This window comes from Ranitomeya imitator, chromosome 1 (assembly GCF_032444005.1).
Source record: "Ranitomeya imitator isolate aRanImi1 chromosome 1, aRanImi1.pri, whole genome shotgun sequence".
Lineage (NCBI taxonomy): Eukaryota > Metazoa > Chordata > Amphibia > Anura > Dendrobatidae > Ranitomeya > Ranitomeya imitator.
In genome coordinates this window covers 497,880,545-497,900,219 of record NC_091282.1, presented here as the reverse complement: position 1 = coordinate 497,900,219, position 19,675 = coordinate 497,880,545, and positions in this window count along the sequence as shown.

Below are 19,675 nucleotides of genomic sequence, written 5' to 3'. Positions count from 1 at the left end.
ATGTTCACCCTGGTGATCTAGTGGCAGTTAAAGGACACATTGCAGGAGACAGAGTTAAGAGGTAGGCTCTATGAAATGTCATGCCCAATTTCACAATGTGGGATCTTTTTAAAAAAAATAGAAGAATGCCATCACAGCCACCCTTGGCCAAAATGCACCGTAGAGAACATGTTCACCCTGGTGATCTACTGGCAGGAACAGGACAGATTGCATGAGACAGAGTTAAGAAGTAGGCCCAAAGTTATGTCATGACCAATTCCCCAATGTGTTGTCCTTTTTATTACAAATAAAAGTGTGCCATCACAGCCCCTTTGCCCAAAATGCACAGTACAGAGCACGTTCACCCTGGTGATCTACTGGCAGGAACAGGACAGATTGAAGAAGACAGAGTTAAGAATTAGGCCCAATGTAGTGGCGTGTGTCTCTTAAACTTGTAATGCAGTGCATGATCTGCCAAACAATTTCCCAGTAGGGTTACCTTTTTTAAAAATAGACTATTTCCATTGCAGGCCCCTTGCCCAAAATTCACTGCCTATAACAGTGCAAAGCACATTCACCCTGGTCATGTAGTGGCAGTTAAAGGACACATTGCAGGAGACAGACTTAAGAAGTAGGCCCAATGTAATGTAATGCCCAATTCCCCAATGTGGGGTCCTGTTTTTACAAAATAAATAGTGCCATCACAGCCCCCGTGCCCAAAAATCACCGGCCTATAACAGTACAGAACACGTTCACCCTGGTCGTCTAGTGGTTCTGGATGATGAGGGTGAGGATAAGGAGGATAACAACAATCAGACCAAATGTGGAAGCGTATACCCATGTGTGGTTGTGAAGAGGTGCATGAGAATACACCTCCCCAAAAGAGAGAATGTATTTGAGGTTATGTTTCGCTTTTTTCACTTGGTGGTGTACAGAAGTCTTTCCCAATCCAGGCCTTTTTCATTTTTATAAGAGTCAGCCTGTCAGCATTTTCAGTTGACAGGTGGATGCACTTATCTGTGATAATTCCACCAGCGGAATTAAAAACCCGCTCTGACAGAACGCTAGCAGCAAGGCAGGCCAGGACCTCCAAGGCATAGAGAGCCAGTTCATGCCACGTGGCTTGGATACCCAATAATTTAAAGGCACAGAGGAATCACGGAAGACGTTTGTACGATCTGTAAGGTACTCCCTCACCATCTTCCCAAACATTGCACTTCTTGTGACAGCACCCCTTGCATCTGAGCCACCACGATGGGAGGGTCTGAGAAAACTGTCCCAGAACTTGGCCATTGTTTCCCTTACTAAGCTGGATTGTACTTCTGTCTCTCTCGCTTGGGCTCCTTGGTTGTACAACAAACTCTGACATCTGCTGCCAGCGTTCTCTCATGGGAATTTTCTAAGTAATTCCGCTACAAGGGCCCTCTGGTACTGCAACATTTTAGTACACCTCTCTGCCTCAGGCAGAAGAGATTGAAAGTTCTCCTTGTAGCATGGGTCTAAAAGTGTCACCAACTGGTAAAGAGTGTCAAACTAAATTTTTGATAATGAAATGTGGCGCAACATAACGTCAGCCATATGTGCAAGACTGCTTACAGGCAAGACTTCCGTGTACTCACCAATAGGATGACTGACCATGCTGTCCTCCTTCTCCTAATCCTCCTACCTGTCCTCAGGCCATCCACTCTGAATAAAAGCTAATACAGATGTGTTTTTAGTACCGTCTATAGCGCATGAAAGTAGCTCCTGTTCTTCCTCCTCCTCCTCCTCATTGCCTACCAATCCACATTGAGAAGACATGAGGCTGGGATGAGTGTAATGTATGTTTCCTTGCTCCATGTCCTCATGCTCTGTCTGCAATGCATCCTCTTTGATTGTGAGCAGAGAGGTTTTCAGAATGCTTAGAAGCGGGATGGTGACGCTAATTATGGATGTTACATATGTCTGACATCCATGTCCACTCCTGAGGTCTTATGTATAGAGTCTGACCTGAAATTTGACAGCCTTGTTGATGTTGGTAGGCAACAACAGCCCTCTTCTGCTCACAAATCCTTTTTAACATATGCAGCATAGCGTTCCAGTGTGTGGGGACATCACACAACAGTCGGTGAGCTGGAAGTTGAAAACGCTGCTGAAGCACGGCAAGGGTGGCTGAAGCTGTAGCTGACTTTCTAAAATGGGCAGACAGATGGTGTACTTTCACTAGCAGATCCGGCAGCTCTGGGTAGCTTTTCAGAACCACAAGATTAAGCACATGGGCCAAGCAAGCTATGTGTGTGAGCTAACCTTGCCTCGGAGCCGCCACCAGGTTATGGCCATTGTCACACACGACCATACTTGGCTGTAGGTTCAGCGGTGTCATCCAAACATCTGACTGCTCATTCAGTGCTGTCCACAACTCTTCTGCATTGTGTGGTTTGTCACCTATGCAGATTAGCTTCAGCACAGCCTGTTGCCGCTTGGCTGAGGCAGTGCTGCAGTGTTTCCAGCTTCTGACTGATGTGTTGATTTCAGAGATGGAGGATGAAGAAGAGGAGGAGGAGGTGGTGCAGGAGCTGTAGACTGTGGGCGCAACCCTGATTAATGTAGGGCCAGCAATCCTCAGCGTGTGGAGGATGTGTTCCATCCCAAGGTCCGACTGGGTCCCGGCTTCCACTAGGTTAACCCAGTGTGCCGTCATTGAGATGTACCGTCCCTGCCCACAAGCACTTGTCCACATGTCTGTGGTTAGGTGGGCTTTCCCTGTAACAGCATTGTTGAGGGCATGGGTAATGTTGTTGGACACATGCTGGTGTAATGCCGATACGACACGCCGGGAGAAATAGTGGCGACTGGGGACCGAATACCTTGGGACGGCTGCTGCCATCAGGTTACGGAAAGCTTCTGTCTCAACAAGCCTAAAAGGCAGCATTTCTAGCGCAAGCAGAAGAGAAATATTAGAATTGAGGACTGTGTCCTGTGGGGTGTTGGCTGGGTATTTCTGCTTGCGTTCCAAAGACTGGGTTATAGACAACTGAATGCTGTGCTGGGACAAGGACGTGGACGGGCTTGCTGATGGTGCTGCTTGACTGTGGGCCACAACAGGTGCAGAGCTAGAGGTATCTTCACATGTACGCTGTACTGGGGATTGGCTTCTATGCAAAACAGTGGAAGCAGTGGTGTGACCAGCAGGCAGTGGTCCTGGAGCCTGGGGTTCGGCCCATAAAGTCAAGGGCTTTGCTTGCATGTGCCTGATCATGCTGGTGGTGGTCAGGCTGGTTGTTTTGCTACCCCTGCTGATACGGGCATGGCAGTTGCTGCAAATGGCCTGTTTAGGGTTATCGGCAGAGTCTTTAAAAAATACCCAGACTTGGGAAGATCTAACAGTTGGAATGGCAACTTCCCTCATGTTGGTGTTACTGGGAATGAATGCACGCCTTCTGTCTGTGGCCACCACACTGCTTCTTCCTGCCTGTTGGTGTGATATGCCTCCTTCCCCATTTGTGCTGCTGTCCTCCCTATGCATGTCCTCCTGCTAGGTTGGGTCAGTCACTATGTCATCCACCACCTCATCTTGCACATGCACACCCTGCTCCTTCTCCTGACTTTCTGGCAATTGTGTCTCATCATCATCCACCTGTTGTGACACTTTCCCACCATCGCCTTCGTGTGACCGGGGCTGGTCAAAGCTTTGGGCAGCTCTACATGCGATCTCACCTTTCCCCACTTCAAGTTGACTGGCAGAGATTTCTGAATCTTGAAATGGAAAACTGAACAGCTCTTCAGAGTGTCCAAGTGTGGGATCAGTTGTCTCAAGGCACTCGGCATGGTGGGAGGAAGGAGGAGCAGGGTGAGGAATATTCTGGCCACACTAACGGCTACTCGGACATGACCATGTGGAAGACAAGGTGGTGGTGGTGGCTAAGTGACTGGAAGCATTATCCGCTATCCAACCAACAACCCTTTCACACTGCTCTGGCTTCAATAGTGGTGTGCTGTGGTCCCCTAGAAACTGGGACAGGAAGGTCGAGCGCGAAGATGTGGGTCTTTGTTGTTGCCCACTTTCACCTTGGCCACGGCCTCGTCCTTTGGATGCACCATCAGCATCACATTCACTTCACCGTCCCTTGCCCCTTGCCTTAACCATTTTAAATGGACTACTGCACTATTTCAAATGCTCAACACAAATGTCTTTATTAGTAGCGAAATAATATCTCATCAATAAGCCAGCAAATCAACGATTTTTCAAACCCATACACCAGGAAGGCCTCAGCCTGACCTAACAGACTGTATTCAATTTTTTTTTTGGGGGGGGGGGTTTGTGAAGTTAATTTATGCTGAATAGTGCTGTATAGAATTTGAGTATCAGACGGCCAAAAAATAAGTACACCTGCCTACAATGCCTAAACTTGGAGCATGCAGATATACAGTGGGGCAAAAAAGTATTTAGTCAGTCAGCAATAGTGCAAGTTCCACCACTTAAAAAGATGAGAGGCGTCTGTAATTTACATCATAGGTAGACCTCAACTACGGGAGACAAACTGAGAAAAAAAAATCCAGAAAATCACATTGTCTGTTTTTTTAACATTTTATTTGCATATTATGGTGGAAAATAAGTATTTGGTCAGAAACAAACAATCACGATTTCTGGCTCTCACAGACCTGTAACTTCTTCTTTAAGAGTCTCCTCTTTCCTCCACTCATTACCTGTAGTAATGGCACCTGTTTAAACTTGTTATCAGTATAAAAAGACACCTGTGCACACCCTCAAACAGTCTGACTCCAAACTCCACTATGGTGAAGACCAAAGAGCTGTCAAAGGACACCAGAAACAAAATTGTAGCCCTGCACCAGGCTGGGAAGACTGAATCTGCAATAGCCAACCAGCTTGGAGTGAAGAAATCAACAGTGGGAGCAATAATTAGAAAATGGAAGAAATACAAGACCACTGATAATCTCCCTCGATCTGGGGCTCCACGCAAAATCCCACCCCGTGGGGTCAGAATGATCACAAGAACGGTGAGCAAAAATCCCAGAACCATGCGGGGGGACCTAGTGAATGAAATGCAGAGAGCTGGGACCAATGTAACAAGGCCTACCATAAGTAACACACTACGCCACCATGGACTCAGATCCTGCAGTGCCAGACGTGTCCCACTGCTTAAGCCAATACATGTCCGGGCCCGTCTGAAGTTTGCTAGAGAGCATATGGATGATCCAGAGGAGTTTTGGGAGAATGTCCTATGGTCTGATGAAACCAAACTGGAACTGTTTGGTAGAAACACAACTTGTCGTGTTTGGAGGAAAAAGAATACTGAGTTGCATCCATCAAACACCATACCTACTTTAAAGCATGGTGGTGGAAACATCATGCTTTGGGGCTGTTTCTCTGCAAAGGGGCCAGGATGACTGATCCGGGTACATGAAAGAATGAATGGGGCCATGTATCGTGAGATTTTGAGTGCAAACCTCCTTCCATCAGCAAGGGCATTGAAGATGAAACGTGGCTGGGTCTTTCAACATGACAATGATCCAAAGCACACCGCCAGGGCAACGAAGGAGTGGCTTCGTAAGAAGCATTTCAAGGTCCTGGAGTGGCCTAGCCAGTCTCCAGATCTCAACCCTATAGAAAACCTTTGGAGGGAGTTGAAAGTCCGTTTTGCCAAGCGAAAAGCCAAAAACATCACTGCTCTAGAGGAGATCTGCATGGAGGAATGGGCCAACATACCAACAACAGTGTGTGGCAACCTTGTGAAGACTTACAGAAAACGTTTGACCTCTGTCATTGCCAACAAAGGATATATTACAAAGTATTGTGATGAAATTTTGTTTCTGACCAAATACTTATTTTCCACCATAATATGCAAATTAAATGTTAAAAAAACAGACAATGTGATTTTCTGGATTTTTTTTTCTCAGTTTGTCTGCCATAGTTGAGGTCTACCTATGATGTAAACTACAGACGCCTCTCATCTTTTTAAGTGGTGGAACTTGCACTATTGCTGACTGACTAAATACTTTTTTGCCCCACTGTATGAGGCCTTTTTCGGTGAGTTTAAAACACCAAAAAAAGTAGCACAAGGGTAGCACACACAACTATGCTACGTATGCCTGACAAACTATGATTTTTCAACAGGCCTCAGTCTGACAGAACAGACTGCATATTTTTTTTTTTTTGGGGGGGGGGGAATTTTTGGAAGAAAAAAAAAATGGTATATAGTAAATAAGCTGCAGCAGCAGGCAGTTATGGAGCTTTGGGAAGGATGCAGTGGGAGCAATGGAAGCACATACAGTGCCTGCAGCCCTTGCACTGATGTGGATATGCTGTGCCCTGCCTACCTAGCACTGCAATATCGGGACCCATGAATTAGCCCTAAAAAGGACTGTTGGTTTCTCAGGAGTTGTGGATGTAAGAATTGCAGACCTACACTCTCTCTAAAAACCAAGATTCTGACCCTATCTCGGCAGCAGCTCTCCCTACTCTCGCTGAATCCGGAGTTGAATGCGACGAGCAGGGCGGCGCCAGGTCTCTTATACTCAGGATAATGCTGTGCGGCCAAGCCAATCACTGCACGACCACAACAAACATGGCTGCGGCGTTTCATGACCTGGCAGACAATCCCTGCTCCGTGATCTAAAGTCCGCCAAAAACGCTGGGTCGAGACACCAGTTACCACTGAATAATCCTGGAAATGCTCGCAGCTCGCCAAGCATAGTGATACTCGGGCGAGTAACGAGCAGCAGCGAGCACATTCGCTCATTACTAGTGTCCACTGATTGGGCCCCGGTCCATTTGTCTGCCCTTATTCTCATGCTGAGGTCAACTTTAACACATAGTAAAGTTTTTAATGTTAGACAGCATAGCATTGTCCCAATCAGAGTCACCTTGTCAAGGTGGGATGGCTTTTATGCTATTTTTGATCAAAGACAGTATTGCTAAGAACTCTGTTATTTAAATGCACTTTTGCTTTTTACTTATTTAGTTACAGCAGGGTTTTTGCTCATTTTGTTTCTTGTAGGTTTTGCATGTTTTATGGCCAATGTGAACATGCGTTTATGTGTTGCATGTATACCAACTCAAACCAAGCTCAACTTTTGTGTTTTTTATTTATATTTTTGCATTCTGTGCAAACCGGGACGTGGCCTCCTTTTCCTGAGCTGGAAATTACACTTAAAGGCTTCCCCAGACTGGTGTCCGATGGTTGGGGTCCGATCCATTTGTCTTCCCTTAGTCACACACTGAGGTTAACTTTGACACATGGTAAGGTGTTATGACCTGGTGGTCAGGACAATAATGGACCTGGTGGTTAAGAGCACACGGAATGACCTGAAAGTTACTGATAATATAGGACGAGCTCTGGGACGTGGGAACTCTGCTGACTGCAATCCCTAATCCTATCACACACACTAGAAATAGCCGTGGATTGCTCCTAACGCTCCCTATGCAACTCGGCACAGCCTAAGGAACTAGCTAGCCCTGAAGATAGAAAAATAACAAACCAAAGAAAAACAAGCAGGAACTTAGCTTCTGCTTGGAAGACAGGTCACAAGAACGATCCAGGAGTGAACTAGACCAATACTGGAACATTGACAGGTGGCATGGAGCAAAGATCTAAGTGGAGTTAAATAGAGCAGCCAGCTAACGAATTAACCTCGTCACCTGTGGAAGGAAACTCAGAAACACCCACAGCCACCAGAGGAATTCCATGGATAGACCCAGCCGAAGTACCATTCATGACCACAGGAGGGAGCCCGACAACAGAATTCACAACAGTAAGGTTTTTAATATTAGACAGCATAGGACCATCCCTATCAAAGTCACCTTGTCAAGGTGGGATGGCTTTTATGCTATTTTTGATCAAAAACAGTATAACTTATTACTAAGAACTCTGTTATTTAAATGCACTTTTGCTTTTTACTTATTTAGTTACAGCAGGGTTTTTTGCTCATTTTGTTTCTTGTAGGTTTTGTACTTAAATTAGTGCAAAGTCTAATTTTAAAAAATTGTACGTTTTACTATAAATTATGCATAAGCCCCAATTTTCCCACTTCTACAAGGAATAGCACAAGAAAATGAACCCCGCAATTTGTTAAATTGTTTTTCCTGTGTGTGCTGATACCCTACACATCACACTCTTTATTTCAATGTTGCAAGGTTTTTGCTGTGAAATGTGCAACAAAGTTAGACGTTTCGACCCCGCCAAGGTCTTTTTCACAATTTAATTTGTTGTTGTGACAAGGGGAATATTATTTCTCACAAAGAAAAGACTTCAAAAGGTATAGGTAATAAGGTGCTATGCTGTCATAGCTTCATCTGATGATGGCCACATTATTTCTTGAGAAATAAAATTCCCCTTGTCACAACAACCAAATGACATTGTGATAAAGACCCTGGCGGGGTCGAGACATATAAATTTGTCACACATTTCACAGCAACATTCTGTTTATATTTGCTTTCACAAATTAATACAAACCTTGCAACCCTGAAATAAAGAGTGTGTGGTGAACCTCTCTTGCCTTTGTCAAAGAGTCATATACCCCATTCCACCAGCACATCGAAACATGACCGAGGGCATGCCAATCGTCTGATAAATACCCCACACGTGGCAGAAACCTCTGTTTGTACAAACAGCAAGAATTGGAAGGGAAGGAGAACCATTAGAATTTTAGAACACAAATTTGGCTGAACTAGATTGTGGGTGCCATGTTGCATTTGCAAAGGCCTATAAGACACCCAAATAGTAGAAAACCCTCACAAGTGACATTTTGGAGATTACACCACTCGTGAATTTAATCCAGGGGATTAGTGAGCTTTTTGAACTCACAGGTACTACACAGAATTTGATAACATTAGGTTTTCATGTTGAAAATTTACATTTTTCTCACAGAAATGTTGCTTTCGCCCCAAATTTTTCACTTTTCCAAGAGGTAACATGGAAAAAAAAATCACAAAGTTTGTCACCCACTTTCTTCTTAGTGTAACGATACCCCAGATGTAGTCAAAAAGTTCTGTTTGGACACACGACAGGGCTCTAACGTGAGAAGGGAAGTATAAAATTTTAGTGGTAAAAATGTATTTTTTGTATTTGCTGCAAATTTGTGAGTTACACAGGGGTTAATAGGTGTAACTGGATCCCACAATTTATTGCGCTATTACTCGATTATGGTAATGCACCATATGTTGTCAGAAACTACCGTTAGGCCACACTCCCTTCCCTCCTCTCCCCTTGTCAGGCCATGTAATCTTCAGCTCATATGTGGATCACTGCTCACTCCATAACACGACCATAGAGTACCTCCGTAACGCCTTGTCCACCTCACAGTTTCTCAACAGAACAGGACACTGCCTCACTAACCAATGAACAATGCTTTACTAATACCATCATATTGTGCCTCAGCAAAACCTACAGTGTCTGAACAGTACCACACACACATATCCATATGTACACGCAAGGTCATAAAGTGTGTGTATACACAGACACACGGAGCGATAGGGAGACAGATGATCTTATCAGTGGTGTTCTGCTGCCCGGGTCACAGTTCTCAGTCCAGTGCATGATTCTGCTCTGTGGTCGGTCGCTCTGTCCAAGGCTGGACTAAGACAAAAAAGCAGCCTTGCCACACAAATCCCACCAGCACACATACTATAACACGTCCCACCCCCGATCAGGGGATTTTTATTTACTGTATATAAAATATTCATTATGTAAACTAGGGGGCAGGTCAGTGAGGGAGCAGTGACCTATCAGCAGTCTGCATTATGAATACCTAATCAGAGCACCACATGAAGACCCCCCACGGGCCGCCCCAGAGTACGAGCATGTCATTAACACAAAACTGAAAATAAAAATCAGACAACAACCACAAGACGGATTTCATCACCAGGTATCATTGTAATCAGTATAACGGCGCCGAGCTGACACTGTCTGTAGGTTACTGTGCACAATCCTTCTGACAGGGGCACTTTAATTATGCCATTTATGTCACAAGGGATACGTCGGGGCCGACAACTATACACCACGCTGGTTCTGGAGGGGTCGACCACTATTCACCATGCGGGATACGCCGGGCCGATCACTAATTGCTACGCTGGATACGCCGGGGCCGATGACTATCCGCCATACAGGGTACTCTGGGACTGATATATATATATATATAAACACACATTACAAATTTGATATTTGAAAGTGAAATTATGGGCTGTCCACACGCTCACACACACACATGCATGCTCAAAGACAGAAAAAACACGCACACATGCACGCGCACACACTTGAGAAAACCACACATACACCCAGGAAAACACATACACCCAGGAAAACTCACACACAGTGGCATATCTACAAAATTATGGGCCCTGATGCAAACTTTCAAATGGCCCCCCCACCATGCCAAAATATTTTACACCCAAATTCACATTTTCCCTATTCATTTCACACACCATAGCTTTATTGCAAAGTTGTATAGTGTGACCTCAGTGACTCCCCCGGAAGAAGGCGCACACAAGCCGAAACACGCATAGGAGCAGTGTCACCGCAGGTCTAAGGTAATTATGTTGGATTATGTGGCTTAGTTTCCCTTCCTGACCCTCACAATTTTGGTCTCTGGATGTTATTCACCAGTATATTTATACACCTTGTCTGACCAATATAAATATGGCTATATACTGTATGTTAGTTATGTTTGTGGTACGGTGCTGGCACTATTGATTATATGAATTTGCCTTTGACCTGTGGTTCCATTCTGTAGAATTTTCCATCTTGGTATCCTTCATGTTGTTATGGTTTATGAGATTTTGTATTTATGTATTTAATAAATTGATTGTTTTATGGTTTGGATCCCTTAGTGCAGAGGTCCCCAACTCCAGTCCTCAAGGCCCACCAACAGGTCATGTTTTCAGGATTTCCTTAGTCTTGCCCAGGTAATAATTGCATCACCTGTGCAATGCAAAGGAAATCCTGAAAACATGACCTGTTGGTGGGCCTTGAGGACTGGAGTTGGGGACCTCTGCCTTGGTGCATTTTTTCTTATGGGTTCATTTTATTGCAAAGTTGTATAGTGTGACCTCAGTGGCGTAGCTATTCTGTGCCCCATCCTGGTATATATTTGTCCCCCGTACTGCCGTTATGTAATATACAAAAGAAAATAAACCATTATACTCATCAGGGGCTTACATAGAAGTCATGGGGATCCATATAAGAAGTATAATGCACACCCCCAGGGTCCTCCTTATAATATACTGCACAGTTCATAGTCATCCAAATAGTATAATACACTCCCCATAGTCCTCCATATAGTATTATACACTCCTCAGTCCTCCATATATTAAAATACACTCCTCATAGTGCTCCATATAGTATAATAGACTCCTCATAGTGCCCCATATAGTATAATACACTCCTCATAGTGCCCCATATAGTATAATACACTGCTCAGACGTCCATATAGTATAGTACACTCCTCAGTCCTCCATATAATATAATGCACTGCTCATAGTGCTCCATATAGTATAACTAGATGGTGGCCCAATTCTAATGCATAAGGTATTCTAGAATATGCATGTCCACATAGTATATTGCCCAGCCACAAAGTATATTGCCCAGTCACATAGTATATTGCCCAGCAACGTAGTATATTGCCCAGTAACGTAGTATATTGCGCAGCTACATAGTATATTGCCCAGCTACGTAGTATATTGGCCAGTCACGTAGTATATTGCCCAGCTACGTAGTATATTGCCCAGTCACGTAGTATATTGCCCAGCCACGTAGTATATTGCCGTCACGTAGTATATTGCCCAGTCACGTAGTATATTGCCCAGTCATGTAGTATGTTGCCCACTCACATAGTATACTGCCCAGCCACGTAGTGTATTGCCCAGCAACATAGTATATTGCCCAGTCACGTAGTATATTGCACAGCCACGTAGTATGTAGTATATTGGTCAGCTACATAGTATATTGCCCAGTGAAGTAGTATATTGCCCAGTGACGTAGTATATTGCCAAGTGACGTAGTATATTGCCCAGTCACGTAGTATATTGCCCAGTCACATAGTATATTGCCCAGTCACGTAGTATATTGCCCAGTCATGTAGTATATTGCCCAGCCACGTAGTATATTGCACAGCCACGTAGTATGTAGTATATTGATTAGCTACTGTATGTAGTATATTGCCCAGTGACGTAGTATATTGCCCAGTCACATAGTATATTTCCCAGCCACGTAGAATATTGCCGAGCCACGTAGTATATTGCCCAGCCACATAGTATATTGCCCAGCCACATAGTATATTGCCCAGCCACATAGTATATTGCCCAGTCGCGTAGTATATTGCTCAGTCACGTAGTATATTGCCCAGTCACGTAGTATATTGCCCAGCCACATAGTATATTGCACAGCCATGTAGTATACTGTCCAGCCACATAGTATATTGCTCAGCCACGTAGTATATTGCACAGCCACGTAGTATATTGCCCAGTCATGTAATATATTGCACAGTCACATAGTATATTGCCCAGCAACGTAGTACATTGCCCAGCAATGTAGTATATTGCCCAGCCACGTAGTATATTGCACAGCCACATAGCATGTAATATGTTGGTCAGCAACGTAGTATATTGCCCAGTAATGTAGTATATTGGCCTGGCTGATGTATACGGTGCACGTGGCAGCTTCCGGTGCCAGGGTTGGTATGACTATGAGCGCAGGACCTGTGATGACGCCGCGGTCACATGACCAGGACGTCATGGCAGGTCCTTCTCACGCAGGCGCGCAGGACCAGTGATGAAGTCACGGTCACATGACCGTGATGTCATGACAGGTCCTTCTCCCATAGCATCATTAGCGCCAGAACCTGCCGGCGGACAGGATGCGACGTTGGAGGGTGAGAATAACGTTTTTTTTATTATTATCATTTGTAACATTAGATTGTTTTACTATTGATGCTGCATATGCAGCATCAATAGTAAAAACTTGGTCACACAGGGTTAATAGCTACGTAACCGGAGTGCGTTACACCGTGCTCCGGTAACGCTGGCATTAACCCTGTGTGAGGGCTGACTGGATGACTGGAGGGGAGTATGGAGCATGCACTGACTGCGGGGAGGAAAGAGCGGCCATATTGCCGCCGGACTGTGGCCGTTGCTGATTGGTCGTGGCAATGGTCATGGGCGTTTTGCCACGACCAATCAGCGAATTGGATTCCATGACAGACAGAGGCCGCGACCAATGAATATCTGTGAAAAGAAAGACAGACGGAAGTGACCCTTAGGCAATTATATAGTAGATGCACCCCTCATAGTCCTCCATACAGTATAATACACTCCTCATAGTCCTCCATACATTAAAATACACTGCTCAGTCCTCCATATAGTATAATACACTCCTCATAGTGCTTCATATACTATAATGCACCGCCATAGTCATCCACGTCGTACAATTCACTTCCCATAGTATAATGCACCCCATAGTTCTTCATATAGTATAATGTTTTCCCCATAGTCCTCCATACAGTATAATGCAGCCCATATATAGTATAATGCAGCCACTCTACAGAATATAATGCAGCCACCCCAAAAAAGTATAATGCAGTGCCGCCTTACAATATAATGTAACCCCCATAGAATATAATGCAGCCCCGCTCATAGTATAATGCAGCTCCTCCATACAGGGGCAGTGAGAAAGACACAGGCAAGCAGTGACTAGGGGGCAGGGGAGAAGGACACAAGGGGGCTAGGGGAGACAGGCAAAATGGTGACAGGGGCCAGGGAGCAAGGAAGACAGGCACAAGGGGACACATGGGGACTAGGAGGCAGGGGAGAAGGGCACAAGGGGACTAGTGGGCAAGGGAGACTGACACAAGGGGACAAGGTAAACTGACACAAGGGGACGCACAGGGACTAGTGGGCAAGGGAGACTGACACAAGGGGACACACAGGGATGAGTGGGCAAGGGAGACTGACACAAGGGGACACACGGAGACAAGGGACACAAGCACAAGGGCGACAGGCACAAGAGGACTCATGGGGAGTAGGAAGGGGAGAAGGGCACAAGGGGACACACAGGGACTAGAGAGCAAGGGAGACAGGCACAAGAGGACACAAGGGGACTCCGAGGGCAGAGTAGATAGGGATGCACTGGGAGACGGGGCTGCAAGGGGACAGGGGAAGACGGGGGGGAGACATAGGAGCAGGGAAGAAGGGGGCACAGGGATTACGAGGACAGGGTAGATGGGGAACACACAGAGAGAAAGGGGACAGGGGAGACTTGAGAGCAGGGCAGACGGGTCACACGGGGACAAGGGGCAGGGAATGCATGGCGTGCAGGAAGACTCAGGGCATGGGAGATGGGGAGCATTGGGGGACCAGGGGAGGAGGGACAAGGCATGTTCGGGGGCCCGGAGCACAATGACCTAAATCTGGGGACCTACAAGGACATGGGGCACAGGAGAGGCAGGCAGGCAGAAGAAAAGGGGCAGATTTTAAGTGACGGAGATATATGTAAAGTGCACAGGAAGGAGAAAGTGCAGTAAATGCCTTTTACAGGAGTTGTGCCTACACAACGCATTCAGGTGAGCATATTACCTAGATCTATTAGATCTATAGTATCTTTTAAACAGTTGTTTCATGTACTGACAAACAAAACTCATCCAATAAAAGACAAGTCCTGATAGATAAACATTGCTGAAAAAAATATATTATGGCTCTTGGAATGTGATGATGATAAAACAAAACAAATTCTTTGCTGTAAGGCTGTGTGCACACGTAGCAGATTTTTCGCGTTTTTTTTCCGTGGTTTTTCGCTATAAAATCGCTATAAAACTGTGAAAAAAATGCTCACATTAAGCATCCTATTTAATAGAATGCAATCTGCATTTTTTGTGCACATGCTGCATTTTTTTCCTGAGCGGACTCGCATTCCAGAAAAAAACGCAGCCTGTTCATTAAATTTGCGGAATCGCGGTGATTCCGCACACCTAGAAATGCATTGATCTGCTTACTTCCCGCATGGGGCTATGCCCACCATGGAGGAAGTAAGCAGATCATGTGCGGTTGGTACCCAGGGTGGAGGAGAGGAGACTCTCCCTCACAGACTGGGCACCATATAATTGTTAAAAAAAAGAATTAAAATAAAAAAAATCGTGATATACTCACCTTCGATGGCCCCCGGAGTCTTCCTGCCCCTCAGCGCTGCACCCGGCCGCTTCCGTTCCTGTAGATGGTGTGTGAAGGACCTGCGATTATGTCGCGATGACATCGCGGTCACGTGACCGCGACGTCATCGAAGGTCTGGCACACACACCATCTATCGGAACGGAAGCCGCTGAGATCGGCTGTTTGCGGTAGGTGAGTATAACCATTTTTTTTTTTTTATTATTATTTTTAACATTCTATCTTTTACTATTGATGCAGCATAGGCTGCATCAATAGTAAAAAGTTGGTCACACTTGTCAAACACTGTTTGACAAGTGTGACCAACCTGTCAATCAGTTTTCCAAGCGATGCTACAGATCGCTTGGAAAACGCTAGCATTCTGCAAGCTACTGTATATACTCGAGTATAAGCCTACCCCCCTAATTTTGCCACAAAAAACTGGGAAAACTTATTGACTCGAGTATAAGCCTAGGGTGAGAAATGCAGCAGCTACCGGTGAATTTCAAAAATAAGAATAGATGCTCCATACCGTTCATTATTGCCCCATAGATGCTCCATATAAAGCTGTGCCACATATAATGCTCTGCACCGTTCATTATTGCCCCATAAGATGCTCCATATAAAGCTGTGCCCCATATATAATGCTCTGCACTGTTCATTATGGCCCCATAGATGCTCCATAGAAAGCTGTGCCCCATAAATAATGCTCTGCACCGTTCATTATGGCCCCATAGATGCTCCATAGAAAGCTGTGCCATATATAATGCTCTGCACCGTTCATTATGGCCCCATAGATGCTCCATATAAAGCTGTGCCACATATAATGCTCTGCACTGTTCATTATGGCCCCATAGATGCTCCACATAAAGCTGTGCCATATGAAATGGTCTGCACCGTTCATTATGGCCCCATTGATGCTCGATAGAAAGCGGTGCCATATATAATGCTCTGCACCGTTCATTATGGCCCCATAATACCGGAGCTACCGTCTCACCAACGCCGGAGCTCCTGCAACCCCCAACCTGTCTCCTTCCCCACAATCCTGTAGAATGTAAGCCCGCAAGGGCAGGGTCCTCGCCCCTCTGTATCAGTCCGTCATTGTTAGTTTGTTTACTGTATGTGATATCTGTAACTTGTATGTAACCCCTTCTCATGTACAGCACCATGGAATCAATGGTGCTATATATATAAATAAATAATAATAATAATAATAGATGCTCCACATAAAGCTGTGCCCCACATATAATGCTCTGCACCGTTCATTATTGCCCCATAGATGCTCCATAGAAAGCTGTGCCCCATATATTTTGCTCTGCACCGTTGATTATGGCCCCATAGATGCTCCATATATAATGCTGCTGCTGCTGCAATAAAAAAAATCACATACTCACCTCTCTTCGCTCAGGACGCCGGCACTTTCAATATTTACCTGCTCCTTGTACGGCTCCGTCTCCAGCACTGACGCTCAGCAGAGGGTGCGCACTGTCTACGTCACCACGCCCTCTAACCTGAGCGTCACTGATAGAGGACACTGCAGACGGAGCCGCGCCGGAGTGAGGAGCAATTAAATATCGTGCAGCGCTCCCCTCCCCGTATACTTGCCTGATCCTGGCTGTTATGAACTGGTGGTTTAGGAGCAACATGGGACGAGCTCTGAAGGAGGAGGTACCTGTACTGACCGCAGTCCCTAAGCTCAACACAACACTAGAAGTAGCCATGGGATGCTCCTGTCACTCCCTAGGCACCTCGTCACAGCCTGAGAACTAACTATCCCTAAAGATAGAAACAGGAAAACTATCTTGCCTCAGAGAAAATCCCCAAAGGATAGATAGCCCCCCACAAGTAATGACTGTGAGTGGAGAGGGAAAAGACATACACAGAATGAAACCAGGATGTAGCACAGGAGGCCAGTCTAGCTAGATAGATAGGACAGGATAGAATACTGTGCGGTCAGTATTAAAAACTACAAAAATCCACAGAGTTTACAAAAATCTCCACACCTGACTAAAGGTGTGGAGGGTAAATCTGCTTCCCAGAGCTTCCAGCTTAACTGAATTAATCCATACTGACAGGCTGGACATAACATAGAATGCACAGAACGAATAAGTCCACAATATGTGGACAGAAAAGAGCAAAGCAAGGACTTATCTTTGCTGAACTGGTCAGGATATCAGGGAAATCCAAGAGAGATGTGAATCCAACCAGGAACCATAGACAAGTGGCACTGGCTGAAGGAAAGAGCCAGGCATAAATAGCCGAGCAGAAAGACAATCAGTGGAAGCAGCTGCAGACTGCTAAATCCAAGGAGCAGCCATTCCACTTAAAACCACTGGAGGGAGCCCAAGTGCAGATCTCACAAAAGTGCCACTTACAACCACCGGAGGGAGCCCGAGAGCGGAATTCACAACAGTACCCCCCCTTGAGGAGGGGTCACCGAACCCTCACTAGAGCCCCCAGGCCGATCAGGATGAGCCAAGTGAAAAGCACGAACCAAATCGGCGGCATGGACATCGGAGGCAACAACCCAAGAATTATCCTCCTGGCCATAACCCTTCCACTTGACAAGATACTGAAGCCACCGCCTCGAAAAATGAGAATCCAAAATTTTCTCAACCTCATATTCCAACTCTCCCTCAACCAACACCGGGACAGGAGGATCAACCGAGGGAACAACGGGCACCACATATCTCCGCAACAAAGATCTATGGAAAACATTATGAATGACAAAAGAGGCTGGAAGAGCCAAACAAAAAGACACCGGATTGATAATTTCAGAAATCTTATAAGGACCAATAAACCGAGGCTTAAACTTAGGGGAAGAAACCTTCATAGGAACATGACGAAAAGACAACCAAACCAAATCCCCCACACGAAGCCGGGGACCAACACACCGACGGCGGTTAGCAAAACGTTGAGCCTTTTCCTGAGACAACGTCAAATTGTCCACCACATGAGTCCAAATCTGCTGCAGCCTGTCCACCACAGAATCCACACCAGGACAATCAGAAGGCTCAACCTGCCCCGAAGAAAAACGAGGATGAAAACCAAAATTACAAAAGAAAGGTGAAACCAAAGTAGCCGAACTAGCCCTATTATTAAGGGCAAACTCGGCCAATGGCAAGAAAGCCACCCAATCATCCTGATCAGCAGACACAAAGCATCTCAGATAGGTTTCCAAGGTCTGATTAGTTCGAGGATGAAACGCCGAAGAAAAAGACAAATCAATGCCCATGCTAGCACAAAAGGCCCGCCAAAACCTAGAGACAAACTGAGAACCTCTGTCAGACACAATATTCTCCGGAATGCCATGCAAACGAACCACATGCTGAAAAAACAATGGAACCAAATCTGAGGAGGAAGGCAACTTAGGCAAAGGTACCAGATGGACAATTATAGAGAACCGGTCACAAACAAGCCAGATAACAGACATCTTCTGGGAAACAGGAAGATCCGAAATAAAATCCATGGAAATATGCGTCCAGGGCCTCTCAGGGACCGACAAAGGCAAAAGCAACCCACAGAACTGCACAAAAGCACGCACATCGAGCGACAAGGAAGGCCACCAAAAGGACCTAGCAACCAAATCTCTGGTACCAAAAATCCCAGGATGACCAGCCAACACTGAACAATGAACCTCAGAAATTACCTTACTTGTCCATCTATCAGGAACAAACAGCTTCCCCACTGGACAGCAGCCAGGCTTATCATCCTGAAATTCCCGAAGCACCCGCCGCAAATCAGGGGAGATGGCAGAAAGAATCACCCCTTCCTTAAGAATGCCAACCGGCTCAAGGACTCCAGGAGAATCAGGCAAAAAACTCCTAGAGAGGGCATCAGCCTTAACATTCTTAGATCCCGAAAGATACGAGACCACAAAATCAAAACGGGAGAAAAACAGAGACCATCGAGCCTGTCTAGGATTCAGCCGCTTGGCCGACTCGAGGTAAATCAGATTCTTATGATCAGTCAAGACCACAACGCGGTGCTTAGCTCCCTCAAGCCAATGTCGCCATTCCTCAAACGCCCACTTCATAGCCAACAACTCAAGATTGCCGACATCATAATTGCGTTCCGCAGGTGAAAACATTCTGGAAAAAAAAGCACACAGTTTCATCAAAGAACCATCAGAATCCCTTTGAGACAAAACGGCCACTGCCCCAATCTCAGAAGCGTCAACCTCAACCTGAAAAGGAAGAGAAACATCTGGCTGATGCAACACAGGTGCAGAAGTAAATCGACGTTTAAGCTCCCGAAAGGCCTCAATTTGTCACATCAGCGCCTTTCTTTGTCAAATCAGTAAGGGGCTTAACCACACTGGAAAAGTTGGCAATGAAACGGCGATAGAAATTAGCAAAGCCCAAAAATTTTTGAAGGCTCTTCACAGATGTGGGTTGAATCCAGTCATGAATAGCTTGGACCTTAACAGGATCCATTTCCATAGACGAGGGAGAAAAAATAAAACCCAAAAAAGAGACCTTCTGAACTCCGAATAGGCACTTAGACCCCTTCACAAACAAAGCATTATCACGAAGGATCTGGAATACCATCCTGACCTGCTTCACA